The sequence below is a fragment of the Aotus nancymaae genome, unplaced genomic scaffold (assembly GCF_030222135.1).
Source record: "Aotus nancymaae isolate 86718 unplaced genomic scaffold, 86718_ANA_hifiasm-v0.15.2.pri h1tg000014l, whole genome shotgun sequence".
Classification (NCBI taxonomy): Eukaryota; Metazoa; Chordata; class Mammalia; order Primates; family Aotidae; genus Aotus; species Aotus nancymaae.
Window position 1 is genome coordinate 72,479,006 of NW_026988425.1, and position 13,272 is coordinate 72,492,277.

The 13,272-nt window shown below is 43.1% G+C and overlaps 1 protein-coding gene across 6 annotated transcripts in view; it reads right to left on the minus strand.

The window, feature by feature from the left end:
- SERINC5 (serine incorporator 5) overlaps positions 1–13,272 on the minus strand; it is a 137,052-nt gene that overhangs the window by 43,345 nt on the left and 80,435 nt on the right. The gene's annotated exons all lie outside the window — the stretch shown is intronic.

A 13,272-nucleotide genomic window follows, 5' to 3' on the forward strand; every position in this document is an offset into this window, starting at 1 on the left:
CAAGCAGCTAGGACTACAGGCACACACAACCATGCCCAGCTAATTTTTATATTTTTTTGTAGAGATGGGGTTTCATCATGTTGCCCAGACTGGTCTTGAATTACTGAGCTCAAGCAATCCACCTGCCTTAGCATCCCAAAGTGCTGAGATTATAGGCATGAACCACTGCACCCAGCCAAAAATCCCATTTCAATACATGGATATATTTTTGTTGATATGTATACATATATAGAAATAAAAAGTCAGAGACTTCTTTTACTATCTACCCAAATGTCACTCCCCTCCCTCAGAAGAGTAAACAATTTGGTGGCGGGAGTATTTGTATTAATTCACATAAATGTGTGTGTATACATATATACAACATATCCACATATACATACACAACACACATACATACACTCATATCGTACTATACATATAATACATATATTAAAACAGCTTCTTAAAACATTGTATGTAATGTTCTGCAATATTTTTTCCCCAATTAACAATAAGCCGGGCCAGATACAGTGACTCATCCCTGTAATCCCAGCACTTTGGGAGGACGAGGTGGATGGATTACCTGAGGTCAGGAGTTCGAGACCAGCCTGGCCAACATGGTAAAATCCCTTCTCTAATAAAAAATACAACACTTAGCTGGGTGTGGTGGCACATGCCTATAATCTCAGCTACTAGGGAGGCGGAACTGCTTGAACCTGGGAGGCAGAGGTTGCAGTGAGCCAAGATCACGCCACTACACTCTGGGCAGCAGGGTGAGACTCCATCTCAAAAATAAATAAATAAATAAAATAAAATAAAAATAAAGAAATAGCCATGAAGAATCTTTCCCTATTAATACTAATGTGATGGATTCCCAAAATCCATCACATTCTTTTTCATCACTTATATTGTAAAAAGGCTAGATCAAAATGGATAACCATTCTCACACTGATCTTGTTATTTTTGTTGGGGAGGGTTTTTAAATTCTATTTTGTGTACTTGTTTTTTATTATCACAAACACTGATACAATAAATACTGCTGTTCATGCCTCTTTGCACCTGTGCCATTATTTATGTAAGACAGACACCTGAGCTAGAAATGGAATCAGTGGGTCAACTAGTCAGGTTGAATTTCCCTCATCCAAAATGCTTGGGACCAGAAGTGTTGTGGAATTTGGAATATTTACACTGTATTACTGGCTAAGCTTTCCTAATCCAAAAATCTAAAATGCTTCAGTGAGTATTGCCTTTGAGCATCATGTTGGCACTTTAAAAGTTTCAAATTTTAGAGTATTTCACATTTCAGATGTTTGGATTAGGAATATTCAACCTGTATCATATTTTTAAGCTTCAAGACATGAGTTAAAGCATACTTTCAAAGCCTATACCAATTTAAATCTTACCATTAATATCTGAGCTTGCACATTTCCCAACTTGGACATCTAATTTAAAGGCAAAAACCCAATATCCTGCTTTAATGTACATCTTCCTTATTACTAGTGAGATTCAGCATCTTTTCCCAAGTTTATTGCCATCTGTTTTTGTTTCTCTAAATTGGCTGTTAATTGGGTATTTTCTTGATCCACTGGAACTCTTTATTAATGGGTCTTAATCTTCTGATAAATGTTAACAATAGTTTATTCTAGCCAAATTAGAAGGCTCCAATGTGACATAATCGCTTTCATTATCAGATTAAAATCTCACACAATGAGAACAAGCAGCACATTCCTAGTAACGTCATAAAATAAGGATTTGGTCAGTCATAAAAAGCTTGCTTCTTACCAACATCAAAGTTGAACACTCTTCTGAACAGAAAATAAGTTAAATCACATTATAACTATTGTTCATAAGAAAAATAAAGTATCACAGAGAAAAAAAAACACAAAACTGAAGGTAAAAGTGAAGCGTGATAAAGAAGAGAATTTACAGTTTTTCTCCAGAGAAGATATTGAAGAAACAATAATATCAGTGGCTACCAGGATTTCCATAAACAAATGTCAACCCAAATGAGAGACTAAGGCAAGAGTCTCAACAGGGGATAATTAAGCCAGAGCTTGAGGGTCCACCCAGAAACACACAAAGTCACAGAATCTTCTGTGGCCCGTGCTCCAAAAAGTTTGCAAAAGGCTCAGTGTTTACCCATTTCTTTAAAGGGAAGAAGGCATGCAGGAAAAGGGAGCAGGCGGTGAGGCAAACCTGACATTCTCCTGAGATTTTAATTAGCGCCCAATAAACTCTGCTATACAAGAGATATGATAAACATTTTAAAAGGGAGTGAAGGAAGAGTTAATTATGTAGTCTCAGGGTAGGCAGAGGAATGACTGTTCTCCTGTCTTTGTTCTGCACCTGGGAAGATAAGCTTGCAATGGGCATTGTCAGTGTGAAATGTAACAGACTGCAATTCCATGGATAAGGAGCTAGACTTAGATCACAGACCTAAAGTTAAAGCTGACATGTCCTTTTTTATGGGAAGATACACAGCTTGAAAGGTTAAGGGGTCAGCAGAGAATTTACTTATGAGCAATTTGAAGGCAGACATCCAGGATGCACGAGGCCTTCTGCCTTCTCCAGGGGCTGGCTAATAGCGCTTTGACACAAGGTTGGGAAGTCATAGCTATCTATCGGGCAAGGAGGGCAAGGTGCAAGGGGAGAGCAGCAGTGTCAGGTGACTGTTTCTCCATTCTTAACTTTCCTTTTGGCATAAAGAGTTTGGGCAGTCCTGAGACGGTTTCTTTTCCTTTACACAAACAGTTCCATTTTCTCCCTGCTCCTTTTTTTTTGAGACAGGGTCTTGCTCTGTTGCCCAGGCTGGATGGAGTGCAGTGGTACAATCTTGGCTCACGGCAACCTTCACCTCCAGGGCTCAAGCCATTCTCCTACCTCAGCCTCCCAAGCAGCTAGGACTGCAGGCATGCACCCCCAAGCCCAGCTAATTTTGTTCTTGTAGAGACAATGTTTCACTATGTTGACCAGACTGGTCTCGAACTCCTAGACTCAAGCAATCTACCTGCCTCAGCCTCCCAAAGTGCTGGGATTACAGGCATGACCCACCATACCTGGCCAGCTCCGTTTTCATGGAGAGATGTGAAAGGCTTCATGAGAAAATATCCACCATTTTGTTTTCAGCAAATTCCTAAAACGGTACGTTTTTTATGACTTTTTTTTTACATCATTTTGTCATAACAGAGACAAGATGTTTTGCTTGATAAATAAAGACTGCATCTAAACTGGTAAGTAGGTAAACAAGCACAGTCTTAAACTATCAGTCCTCACTGGAGGACTCTGTGGCCACAAAAAGGGTAGGCACTGTTGTAACTCACGACAAGCACCTGGCATCTGCCCCTGAAAGCTCTGCCCCACATCAAAGACTCTTTCTTGCAAGACCAACCAGATTGACCAGCCCAGACCAGGAAACTCTTTTTTTCTTTGTTGCTCTCCCTGGGCTAGTTCATTAATCCTTTTTCTATTCCCTTTCTCTTAATGTTAAATGTTATTTTGTTTGCTGTGGAATGTTTAATCAGTAACATCTATATATTGACTGAGTACACAATTGTGTATGGTTTGCAGTATTGACTGGCTTGTGCAGTGGCCCGAGCCTGCACAAGCTAACGAGTGAATGGAAGTACTAAAAAGAATTGCCTCCTTGGAACTCCACGTAGCTGAACTCCACGTAGCTGGTGGCTTTTGTAATTGAATTAGCATCAATAAAAGTCCAGTGTCATGGAAAGACACAAATGTTCGTGGACCTGGTTACCTCTGACCTTGTGTCACTCACAAAAACCAGGATATGGCACCCTAAACTATTCTTTGCATATTTCAAGCTCGTTGTTCTGAGAAACTGAAGACACAGAAGTAGCTCTGCAAAGCTGCCGTTTTAGACAAACAATTTACATCTACAGAGGAAATCTATATTAGAAAAGTGTATCAGACAACGTTTATTCACCATACATTTCTTCTCCTCACCCTCCCATTACGTGTTGCCATCAACTCCCGGAGGCCCCAAACCCCTATTTCTCTCTGTAGCTCAAGATGCTATAAGCTTCTATCATCTGACCCTTTTTTTTCTTTTTCTAATTGAGACAGAGTCTCACTCTGTTGCCCAGGCTGGAGCAGTGGCACAATCTCGGCTCACAGCAACCTCTGTCTCCCAGGTTCAAGTGACTCTCCTGCCTCAGCCTCCTGAGTAGCTGGGATTACAGGCGCCCACCACCATGCCAGGCTAATTTTTGTATTTTCAGTATGGACAGGGTTTCACCATGTTGGCCAGGCTCCAACTCCTGACCTCAAGTGATCCGCCTGCCTCAACCTTCCAAAGTGCTGGGATTATAGGCATGAGCCACTGGGCCTGGTCTATCTCTTTTTTTAAAATGCTTTTTATCCTGTAATTGGTCTTATGTCAATTCAACTTGCTTCCCAGAGAGAGAACCTAGAAGAGTGGAAGGAAGCCATTTTTCCCTTCCCTACAAAGGCAGGGTCTTGCTGGGAAGGGCGAGGTGCATGCCAGGCTTAGCAGTTGGGCCCCCATCCTATAAGTGAGGGGAAGAGCACTACTGAAGCTACAACATCTTTGGCCACAAAGTGGAAGACATGGTGAAAGAGTACAGACTTGAGGCAGGGGGACAAGTCTGAAGGCCACTGGGAACAGGTGAGGAAGGTAACCCCAGGCAGAGAACTAGAAATTCTGCAGGTAGAGATACAACTGGCAGGATGGCACAGAAGACAAGAATGAAGTATAAGAATCAGAATCAGATAAAGCTCTTCTGTTTTCTTCTTCTTCTTCTTTTTTTTTTTTTACATTGCTGTTTGGGGTAGAGGGAGGAGTACAACTGGCAGCGGACAGAGAGCAGAAGTGAAGAACAGAGTAGGAGCTTACTCTTTAACACCGAGGGCATCCCAGAGAGAACAGTCCGGTCTGGAAATTGCTTTAGAACAGCCACTGAGGCTGGAACAAGGACACAGGAAGCGCCCGCAGGCAGGTAATGAGAAGTCACGCAGGTGCTTTCTGGAGGAATCTCAATTTTTAGCTGTGTTTTAAAAGTGAGTGATCAACCAGCATGGTTAAAAATCTTCAGGTACTGAAATATGGTAGGGGACACACACAAAATGAACATTTCAGAGTGTCTAACCCAAAACAAAAGTTACACCTGTATGAGCAGTGCTAGTAACAAGGAAGTAAGTTGCTTTGAATCTATAAAAGCTACATTCGTGGAGAAGCCACACCACCTCATTCATAAGGCTGTTTCAGTTACACAGCCTTAACATTCATTAAATTATTTTCTTCCCCACCTTCTCTCTTCCACTCCATCAGCAACTCTAATTCCTGAACCACATCTTTCCCATAACACGTGCACATTAGCACCTCTTTCATCTACACCAGCCCATCATTCACCTTTAGACCTTCTCTACCTCCCCACCTCTCTCTTTGTTCTTCCTCCAAAATCCATTTCAAGGAGAATGCTAACAGTGGCAGGCTGAGCTCCTATGCCACCATCCTCAACAAATCCCCTCCACTGTTTGTTTATTCCAGAATCTGGAATGTGCCCAGAGCCCTTTAAGGCTCATCAAAGGGTGAGTGTACATTAGCACTGTCTATTCATCAAAAACAGGTAAACAACCTCCCTGCTCCAAATCCTAGCCAAGACCTTCTTTATGCTCTGTGGGTGACTGAGCACATTTAGTTTTCAGTATGTGGTGTGTATTTTTGAGCAAAGAACCTCCAAGGTGAATAAGCTAGCCATATTCTGGCAAGGGGAATTTGCTCCAATTAAATATTTGCTGTTCCAAAGTCCACCCCAGTTTTGGAAAAAGACACAATACATCACCTACAAATTCCACACCACAGGGGGAAGGGGATGTGCCTGCTAAGGGTGTTACCTCTTAAGTCTGGCTCTGTGCACCCAAGGACAAGGCACTTAAGCCAGGCTTACAAGTCAGGCTTACACATTGTATGCTGTTTGTTTGTTTGTTTCTTTCTTTCTTTCCTTCTTTCTTTCTTTTTTCTTTCTCTCTCTTTCTTTCTTTCTGGCAGAGTCTCTCTCTATGTCACCCAGGCTGGAGTGCAGTGGCATGATCTCAGCTCACTGCAACCTCTGCCTCCTGGATTCAAGCAGTTCTCCTGCCTCAGCTTCCCAAGTAGCTGGGGCTACAGGCACACATCACCATGCCCGGCTAATTTTTTATTTTTAGTAGAGATCGGGTTTCATCATGTTGGCCAGGCTGGTCTCGATCCTAACCTCAGGTGATCTGCCTGCCTCGGCCTCCCAAAGTGCAGGGATTACAGGCGTGCCTGGCCTCTATGTTGTTTCTATATAGACCTCTGAGAGCAATGCATTTCCTCCCAACCTTCAAAGCAACCAAACTCAAAGCCACAAACTATCAAGTAAGAATAAATAGCTCATGGGACTTCCAATCCTAACTCCATTGCTAACTTGAGCTAGTTACACACACACATACCCTAAGCCTCAATTGTGTCATCTGCAAAATGAAATAATACCAACACCCATCTCAGAGTTGCCTGAGAATTACATCAGATAATGTCTGTGACGTGCTTACCACAGTTCCTAACCCACAATAGTCATTAAATTAACTTCCTTAATTCTAAAGCACTTTTATGTTATGTAAAAATAATTTGGGGGGAGAGAATCAGGTACATTACATGATCCACAAACTTAAAGCATTCTGATTTAAACATGGTGGGAAACAACATCTTAAAACCAAGTAGATGCTCTATTCAGTTTACCAAAGGATCCAATGCCTTTGGATTGAAAGATTAACTTTCCTTTTTTTTTTAGAGACAGAGTTTTGCTCTTGTTACCCAGGCTGGGGTACAGTGGTGTGATCTCAGCTTACTACAACCTCTGCCTCCCTGGTTCAAGTGATTCTCCTGCTTCAGTCTCCTGAGTAGCTGGGAATACAGGCGCCTGCCACCACGCCTAGCTGATTTTTTGTATTTTTAGTAGACACAGGGTTTTACCATGTTGGCCAGGCTGGTCTTGAACCCCTGACCTCATGTGATCCACTCGCCTCGGCCTCCCAAAGTGTTGGGATTACAGGCGTGAGCCACCGCCTCAGCCTGTCAATAAGGTGAATCTTTCCTTGGTACATTTATACTAGAACTGAGAGGTCCAAAATACAGCATTCACTACTTGTCTTTCAGAGACCTAGCCACCATCCAGAAGAAAGTATTCTGAACTCACAAATTAGGAAAAACATTTCCAAAACATGAACACAAGTAATAAACTCAACAGGATGGCAGAGAGAAGAAAATTCACTTAATTCTGTTTACACAGGAGAGATGCTAGCTACATCCCTAAAACAATTTCAATCCCAGGCACATAAACAAAGAAATAACAAAAAAAAGCTACAGGAAAACCTACAGGTCTAATTGGCTAGGGGCCCAGATGCTACAAATATAGAAAACATGTATAAGCTTTGGGAGTGACTTCTTAAGAAATGGAGAGGAAGTAGGTCAAAGTTGTAGTTGTGTAATAGTGTTACTTGAGATTAGAAAATGCAGTATTAGGCCGGGCACGGTGGCTCACACCTGTAATCCCAGCACTTTGGGGGTCCAAGGCAGGTGGATCACCTGAGGTCAGGAGTTTGAGACCAGCCTGATCAACATGGAGAAATCCTGTCTCTACTAAAAAATACACAATTAGCCGGACACGGTGGCACATGCCTGTAATCCCAGCACTTTGAGAGGCCAAGGCAGGAGGATCACTTGGGCCCTGGAGTTCAAGACCAGCCTGGGCAACACAGTGAGAGACCCATCTCTATAAAAAATTTAAAAATTAGCCAGGCATGGTGGTGCATGCCTGTAATCCCAGTTACTCAGGAGGCTGGCGTAAGAGCATCTCTTGAGCCCAGGAGTTCAGAAGACTGAGGTGGGAGAATCTCTTCAGCCCAGAAGGTTGAGGCTGCAGTGAGCCATGATTGCAACACTGCACTCCAGCCTGGGTGACAGAGCAAACCCTGTCTCAAAAAAATAAATAAAAAGTTTGAATTCTACAACCTGATCAACTCTAATTTAGTTATCCTGCTGGTCGGTATTTAGTTTTTTTCTGTTTTTTTTTTTCACTATTATAAATAATGTACAATGGCTATCATCTTTATTACGTGTATTTCTCTGTTCGCATGTAAAGTGTTGAGAAGGACAGGTGCTAGGTGCTGGGTCACAAAGTTAGTACATTTAAAATTTGAACAGATAAGGCCAAACTCTCCATAAGGGGGGTTTTAGAAACTCACAGAAGAGAGCAGGGGAGGTGCTGGCGAGAGAGGCAGAGCCAGGTACACACCGTCTCTCGGCCAGGTGCTCCTGTGCTGCCCCTGCAGGGTCAACATGCCAATCTTCTAGATTTCTGAGGGTCTTTGTAAGCACTGCCCCTAACACCAAACCCAGACAGAGAGTGAATAGGACCCTCTGAGTCCAAGACACAAATCTATTCCTAACTCAAGACAACTTAAAACCACAGCTATGGAGGTCTGAACTTTTGTTTTGGCTAGAAAATATGGTTATGGCCCCACACAGAACACAGGGTCTAACAGAAGACGCTGTGCTGCCCTGAGATGAACATGGCTGATGGAAAGATATCTCTCTCTCTTTTTTTTTTTTTTTGAGATGGAGTTTTGTTCTTGTTGTCCACGCTGGAGTGCAATGGCGCATGGCGCAATCTCGGTTCACTACAACCTCCGTCTTCTGGGTTCAAGCGATTCTCCTGCCTCAGCCTCCCAAGTAGCTGAGATTACAGGTGTGTGCCACCACACCTGGGTAATTTTTTGTATTTTTAGTAGAAAGAGGGTTTTTTTATGCTAGCCAGGCTAGTCTCGGACTCCTGACCTCAGGTGATCCACCCACCTCAGCCTCCCAAAGCACTGGGATTATAGGTGTGAGCCACACCACACCCAGCTGAGAGATATCTCTTAAACATAGAAACGTGAAATTTCTATAAAGAGAGGACTAAATGCTGAAACATGCAGGTCTTTCTATTCTAACCACTCAGAGAAAACACATGCTTATAGGCTAAGTAAGCCTCAAATCTGCCAGCTCCTTTTTTTTTTTCTTTTAATAGAGAAAGGGTCTTGTTCTGTCACTCAGACTGGAGTGCAATGGCACAATCATAGCTCACTGTAGCCTCAAACTCCTGGACTCGAGCAATCCTCCCACTTCAGCCTTCCCAGCAGCTGGGACTAGAAGTGCATGCCAACACATCTGCTATTCTTTTACTTTTGTAGAGACAGGGTCTTACTATTTTGCACAGGATCATCACAAGATCCTCCCGCCTCAGCATCCCCAAACTGCTGGGATTACAGGTGTGAGCCACCTCATTTAGCCAAAATTAGATAGTTTTCTTCTTAAACGCAGTGGTGATACACTATTTGCATAACTGTCTTCTGTAATTTTTTTTTTTTTTTTGAGACAGGGTCTCTTGCTGTCACCCAGGCTAGAGTGCAGTGGCACAATCTCGGCTCACTGCAACCTCCACCTCCCTGGCTCAAGCAATCCTCCTACCTCAGTCTCCTGAGTAGATGAGACTACAGGTATGTGCCACCATGCTTGGCTAATTTTTGTATTTTTTTGTAGAGATTGGGGTTTTTTAATGTTGCCCAGGTGAACTCTTGGCTCAAGTGATCCTCCTGCCTTGGTCCGCCAAAGTGCTGAGATTACAGGCATGAGCAAATAATTTATAAAAATACAATGAATTTAGAGTTTGCATGTATAATCTTCATTCCATACTAGATGCTACATGACATAATTAGACACATGTATTACAGCATAGAATCTGATCATCCATGCACTCATTCCCAACTACTATGTGCAGGTATCACTCTAGGTTAGAGGGATACAAGCCGTGAATAAAACAGGTTAAAAGTTCATGCTAACGTTCTACTAGTGAAATGCTGTATGCACACAACTATGCTCTACTTATTTCAAGTATTTTCATGGTTAATTCAGATTAGTCATGATGTTTGCCTTAGGCAGTACGTTAGGACCTAATATTCCCCAAAACACAGGACTCTGCACCTTACCTATAACCTTGAGATTTGCGAGTCCCATTACCTGTTCCCTAGTTCTAGAGATGGGAACCAGTACATGGCAGACATTTAAGTTTCTGGCCCCAGCATCTTTCTTATATCAGATTGAGTGACAGTGCCCAGACCCTCATTTTCTCCATCCCTGCTTCTTCCTGGATCACCAGAATGCTTGGTTTGGATTGCTAGAGTTTATGAGAGGCCATTATTTTTGACTCCTGTACTAGGTCCCAGTAAACCAGACCAAACCAGAATGAAGCCACTTGTGCTAAGGGCCACTGAATTTGGGGGCCAGTTTTCCTTCAAAAGATAACAAAACCCTGAAAGATTCCAGTCAATGTGAGTCTGCCTAACAAGGAAATCCTCTCTGTTTTTACCCTTTGTTCTCTTCTGCTTTTTTCGAGTCTTTTCTGCCTATAAAGATACCCTCTGCTCAGCTAACTGGAACACTTGTTCTATTTCACATTCTAGACTCACAAATAAAATCCAATTCAACCTTCCAACTAAATTTGTAATTTCGTCTTTTGACAGAATACATAAAAAGACAACTGGCTGGGCACGGTGGCTCACATCTGTAATCCCAGCACTTTGGAAGGCTGAGGCAGGAGGATTGTTGCTTTGAGCCTAGGAGTTTGAGATCAGTCTGGGCAACATAAGGAGACTCAATCTCTACCACAAAATAAATAAATAAATAAATAAATTAGCCAGGCATTGTGGTGTATACCTGTGGTCCCAGTTAGCAGGCTGAAGCAGGGGAATTGCTTGAGCCAAGGAGATTAAAGCTGTAGTGAGCCATGATTGTGCCACCACACTCCAGCCTGGGCAACAAAGCAAAGTTCTATCTCTTAAAAAAAAAAAAGGCCAGGCACAGTGGCTCATGCATGTAATCTCAGCACTATGGTGGATCACCTTAGGTCAGGAGTTCAAGATCAGCCTGTCCAACATGGTGAAACCCTGTCTCTACAAAAATTAGCTGGGCATGGTGGTGAACACTTGTAATCCCAGCTTCTTGGGAGGCTGAGGCAGGAGAATCGCTTGAACCTGGGAGGCGGAGGTTGTGATGAGCCGAGATTGCTCCAATGCACTCCAGCCTGGGTGACACTCTGTCTCAAAAAAAAAAGACTAATTTTTTTAACCTGTAAATAATTTGCCATTTATTTCAAAATGCCACACAGACATAATTACTATTAAACATGTTATGCTAATTTATTGCCACATTATTCTTACCTAGTCTGTCTACCCAGTATGTGGTTCATACAGCCTAGTCAGTTATCTGCAACTTAAGCAAGAACTCTGGTACTCTGAGCACAATGTTTAGGCCACTGATGTTTTCCTTTTTAGAGAGAAGGGAGAATAACGGCAAACAACACATATAAGACCACTGAGGGTCTATCATAGGAGTCAGCCAACGACAGCCAGTGGGTCAAAACCAGCTAGCCCTCTGTTCATGTAAATAAAGTTTTATTGGAACACAGCCACGCTCCCTGGCTGCCCATGCCATTGGCTGGCATGTTGTTTTGGCCGCTTTTGCACTGCAAAGGTGGAGTTGAGAGCTGCTACAGAGACGACAGAGCCTCCAGTGTGCACCAGCTGGCTCTTTGTAGGGAAAGTCTGCCCCACCCCTGCGCAACTAGGAAGAATAGCAGAGGAGTTGTGCCTAACTGTTAACTGCTGAAATACAAATTCACATTTAAAAAGCAAGTGACAACTGGTGATAACTTACTCTGCCAATCAAGAGCCAAAGGAGCAGCTCCTCTGGGCTGCGTTCCAACTGTCCCAACCCTCTGGCTCCTGCCTTCTCCTGAGACTCTTCCCTTCTTCAGAGCTGTCCTCAAATGGAACTTGGGCCTTAAGTGAATCAAACTGTGCATCTCCCATATGCCATTTTTTGAGCAGAAAATAAAGTACCTTAATTTATCCACCCACAGAACAGTTTCTCAGATGGGGTGGGAAGGAATGCAGGGAGAATGTGTCTATGAGCTTCCAGTGCTCATCTCTGTGGCTCAGAAGCCGTCAATAGCTCGAATAGAAAACCTCCTCACATCTGTCACACAAACACAGCCTATGGAACCAAAAATAAACCCCACACTGATGAAAGCCAGTGTGTCGAAAGATAATTTTAGATTTATTTGAAGACTGCAGCGACAGTCTCGCTGAAATTTTAAAACCACACCCCCAGAATACCCAACCCCTTATGATTATGCTCAGCCCTGCTGAGAGGGCAAAAACACTCCATTCCCTTTTATAAACCTCCCAGGCACCTCAGCTCCGTCTCCAGAATGGAGAGAGGGCATTCCTGAGTTACCATGTGACCCCAAAGTTCAGCTGAGTCATAGCTGAGGCCACACCACTGTCCAATATTCACTAACGGAGTTCACATATTTTTAACTTTCAGACACACACAGTCTAGCATCACAGGCTCCTTCCAGACACACTTGCCAAACTGCTCTCTTTTCCCCTACCTGAGGGCCAGCTCTATGGGGACAATAACTGTGTGTTACTCAGCACCTCTGAAATCCCCAGCACCTTTCAGGGTGCTCAACACCTGCATTTCAAAGAATGACAGTTATGCGATTTGTAAAACTTTAGAATGAGCTCGGATTACAGTTTAATCAAGTCACAGAATCACCCAATTAAACTTCTGTGCAGAGTACGGAGAGTCAGCTATTCACAATATCTATGCATTCCTTCCTGTTCCCATCGCTCTGAGGCTACTTTATCTTCTGTTCTTTGATGTGCCATTTCTCTGTTCCCTCTGGCCCCATGTTTATGATGGCTGATGATGCTCATTTCCAAAGGTCTTGTCTGTTCTATTTATCTGCTGGGTACTCCCAGGCACTGTCTGTGGACAGTTGCTTAACAGACACTATAGATGATTACAGAAAAAAAACGTGTTAGGAAAACTCTCATTCTCACTTCTTATCATTCGCTCCCTCCCACAGCCAGACCAATCCTAAAAGAGATTCAGCTGACACCTGGTGGTCCCCAAAAGGTGCAGGTAATGGATCCTCACAGACCAAGGACAGTAGGTATTGTTTCTAGTTTACTGCCTCCTGGCAAGCTCATTATCACTGGACAAGGATCAAACCTCTTTGTTCTTGGTTCAGGCTCAAAAAGACTCTCAGCAGGATATCTATTAGTTCAAATTGCTGCCTCCAGTACAAACGATTTCCCACCACTATTTCCTGGCATCCACTTGTGTGGTGGAGGATGAGGCCCCAGCAATGACGGATGAGGCGTAGGAGGGCTCAGGACTCCTTGCTT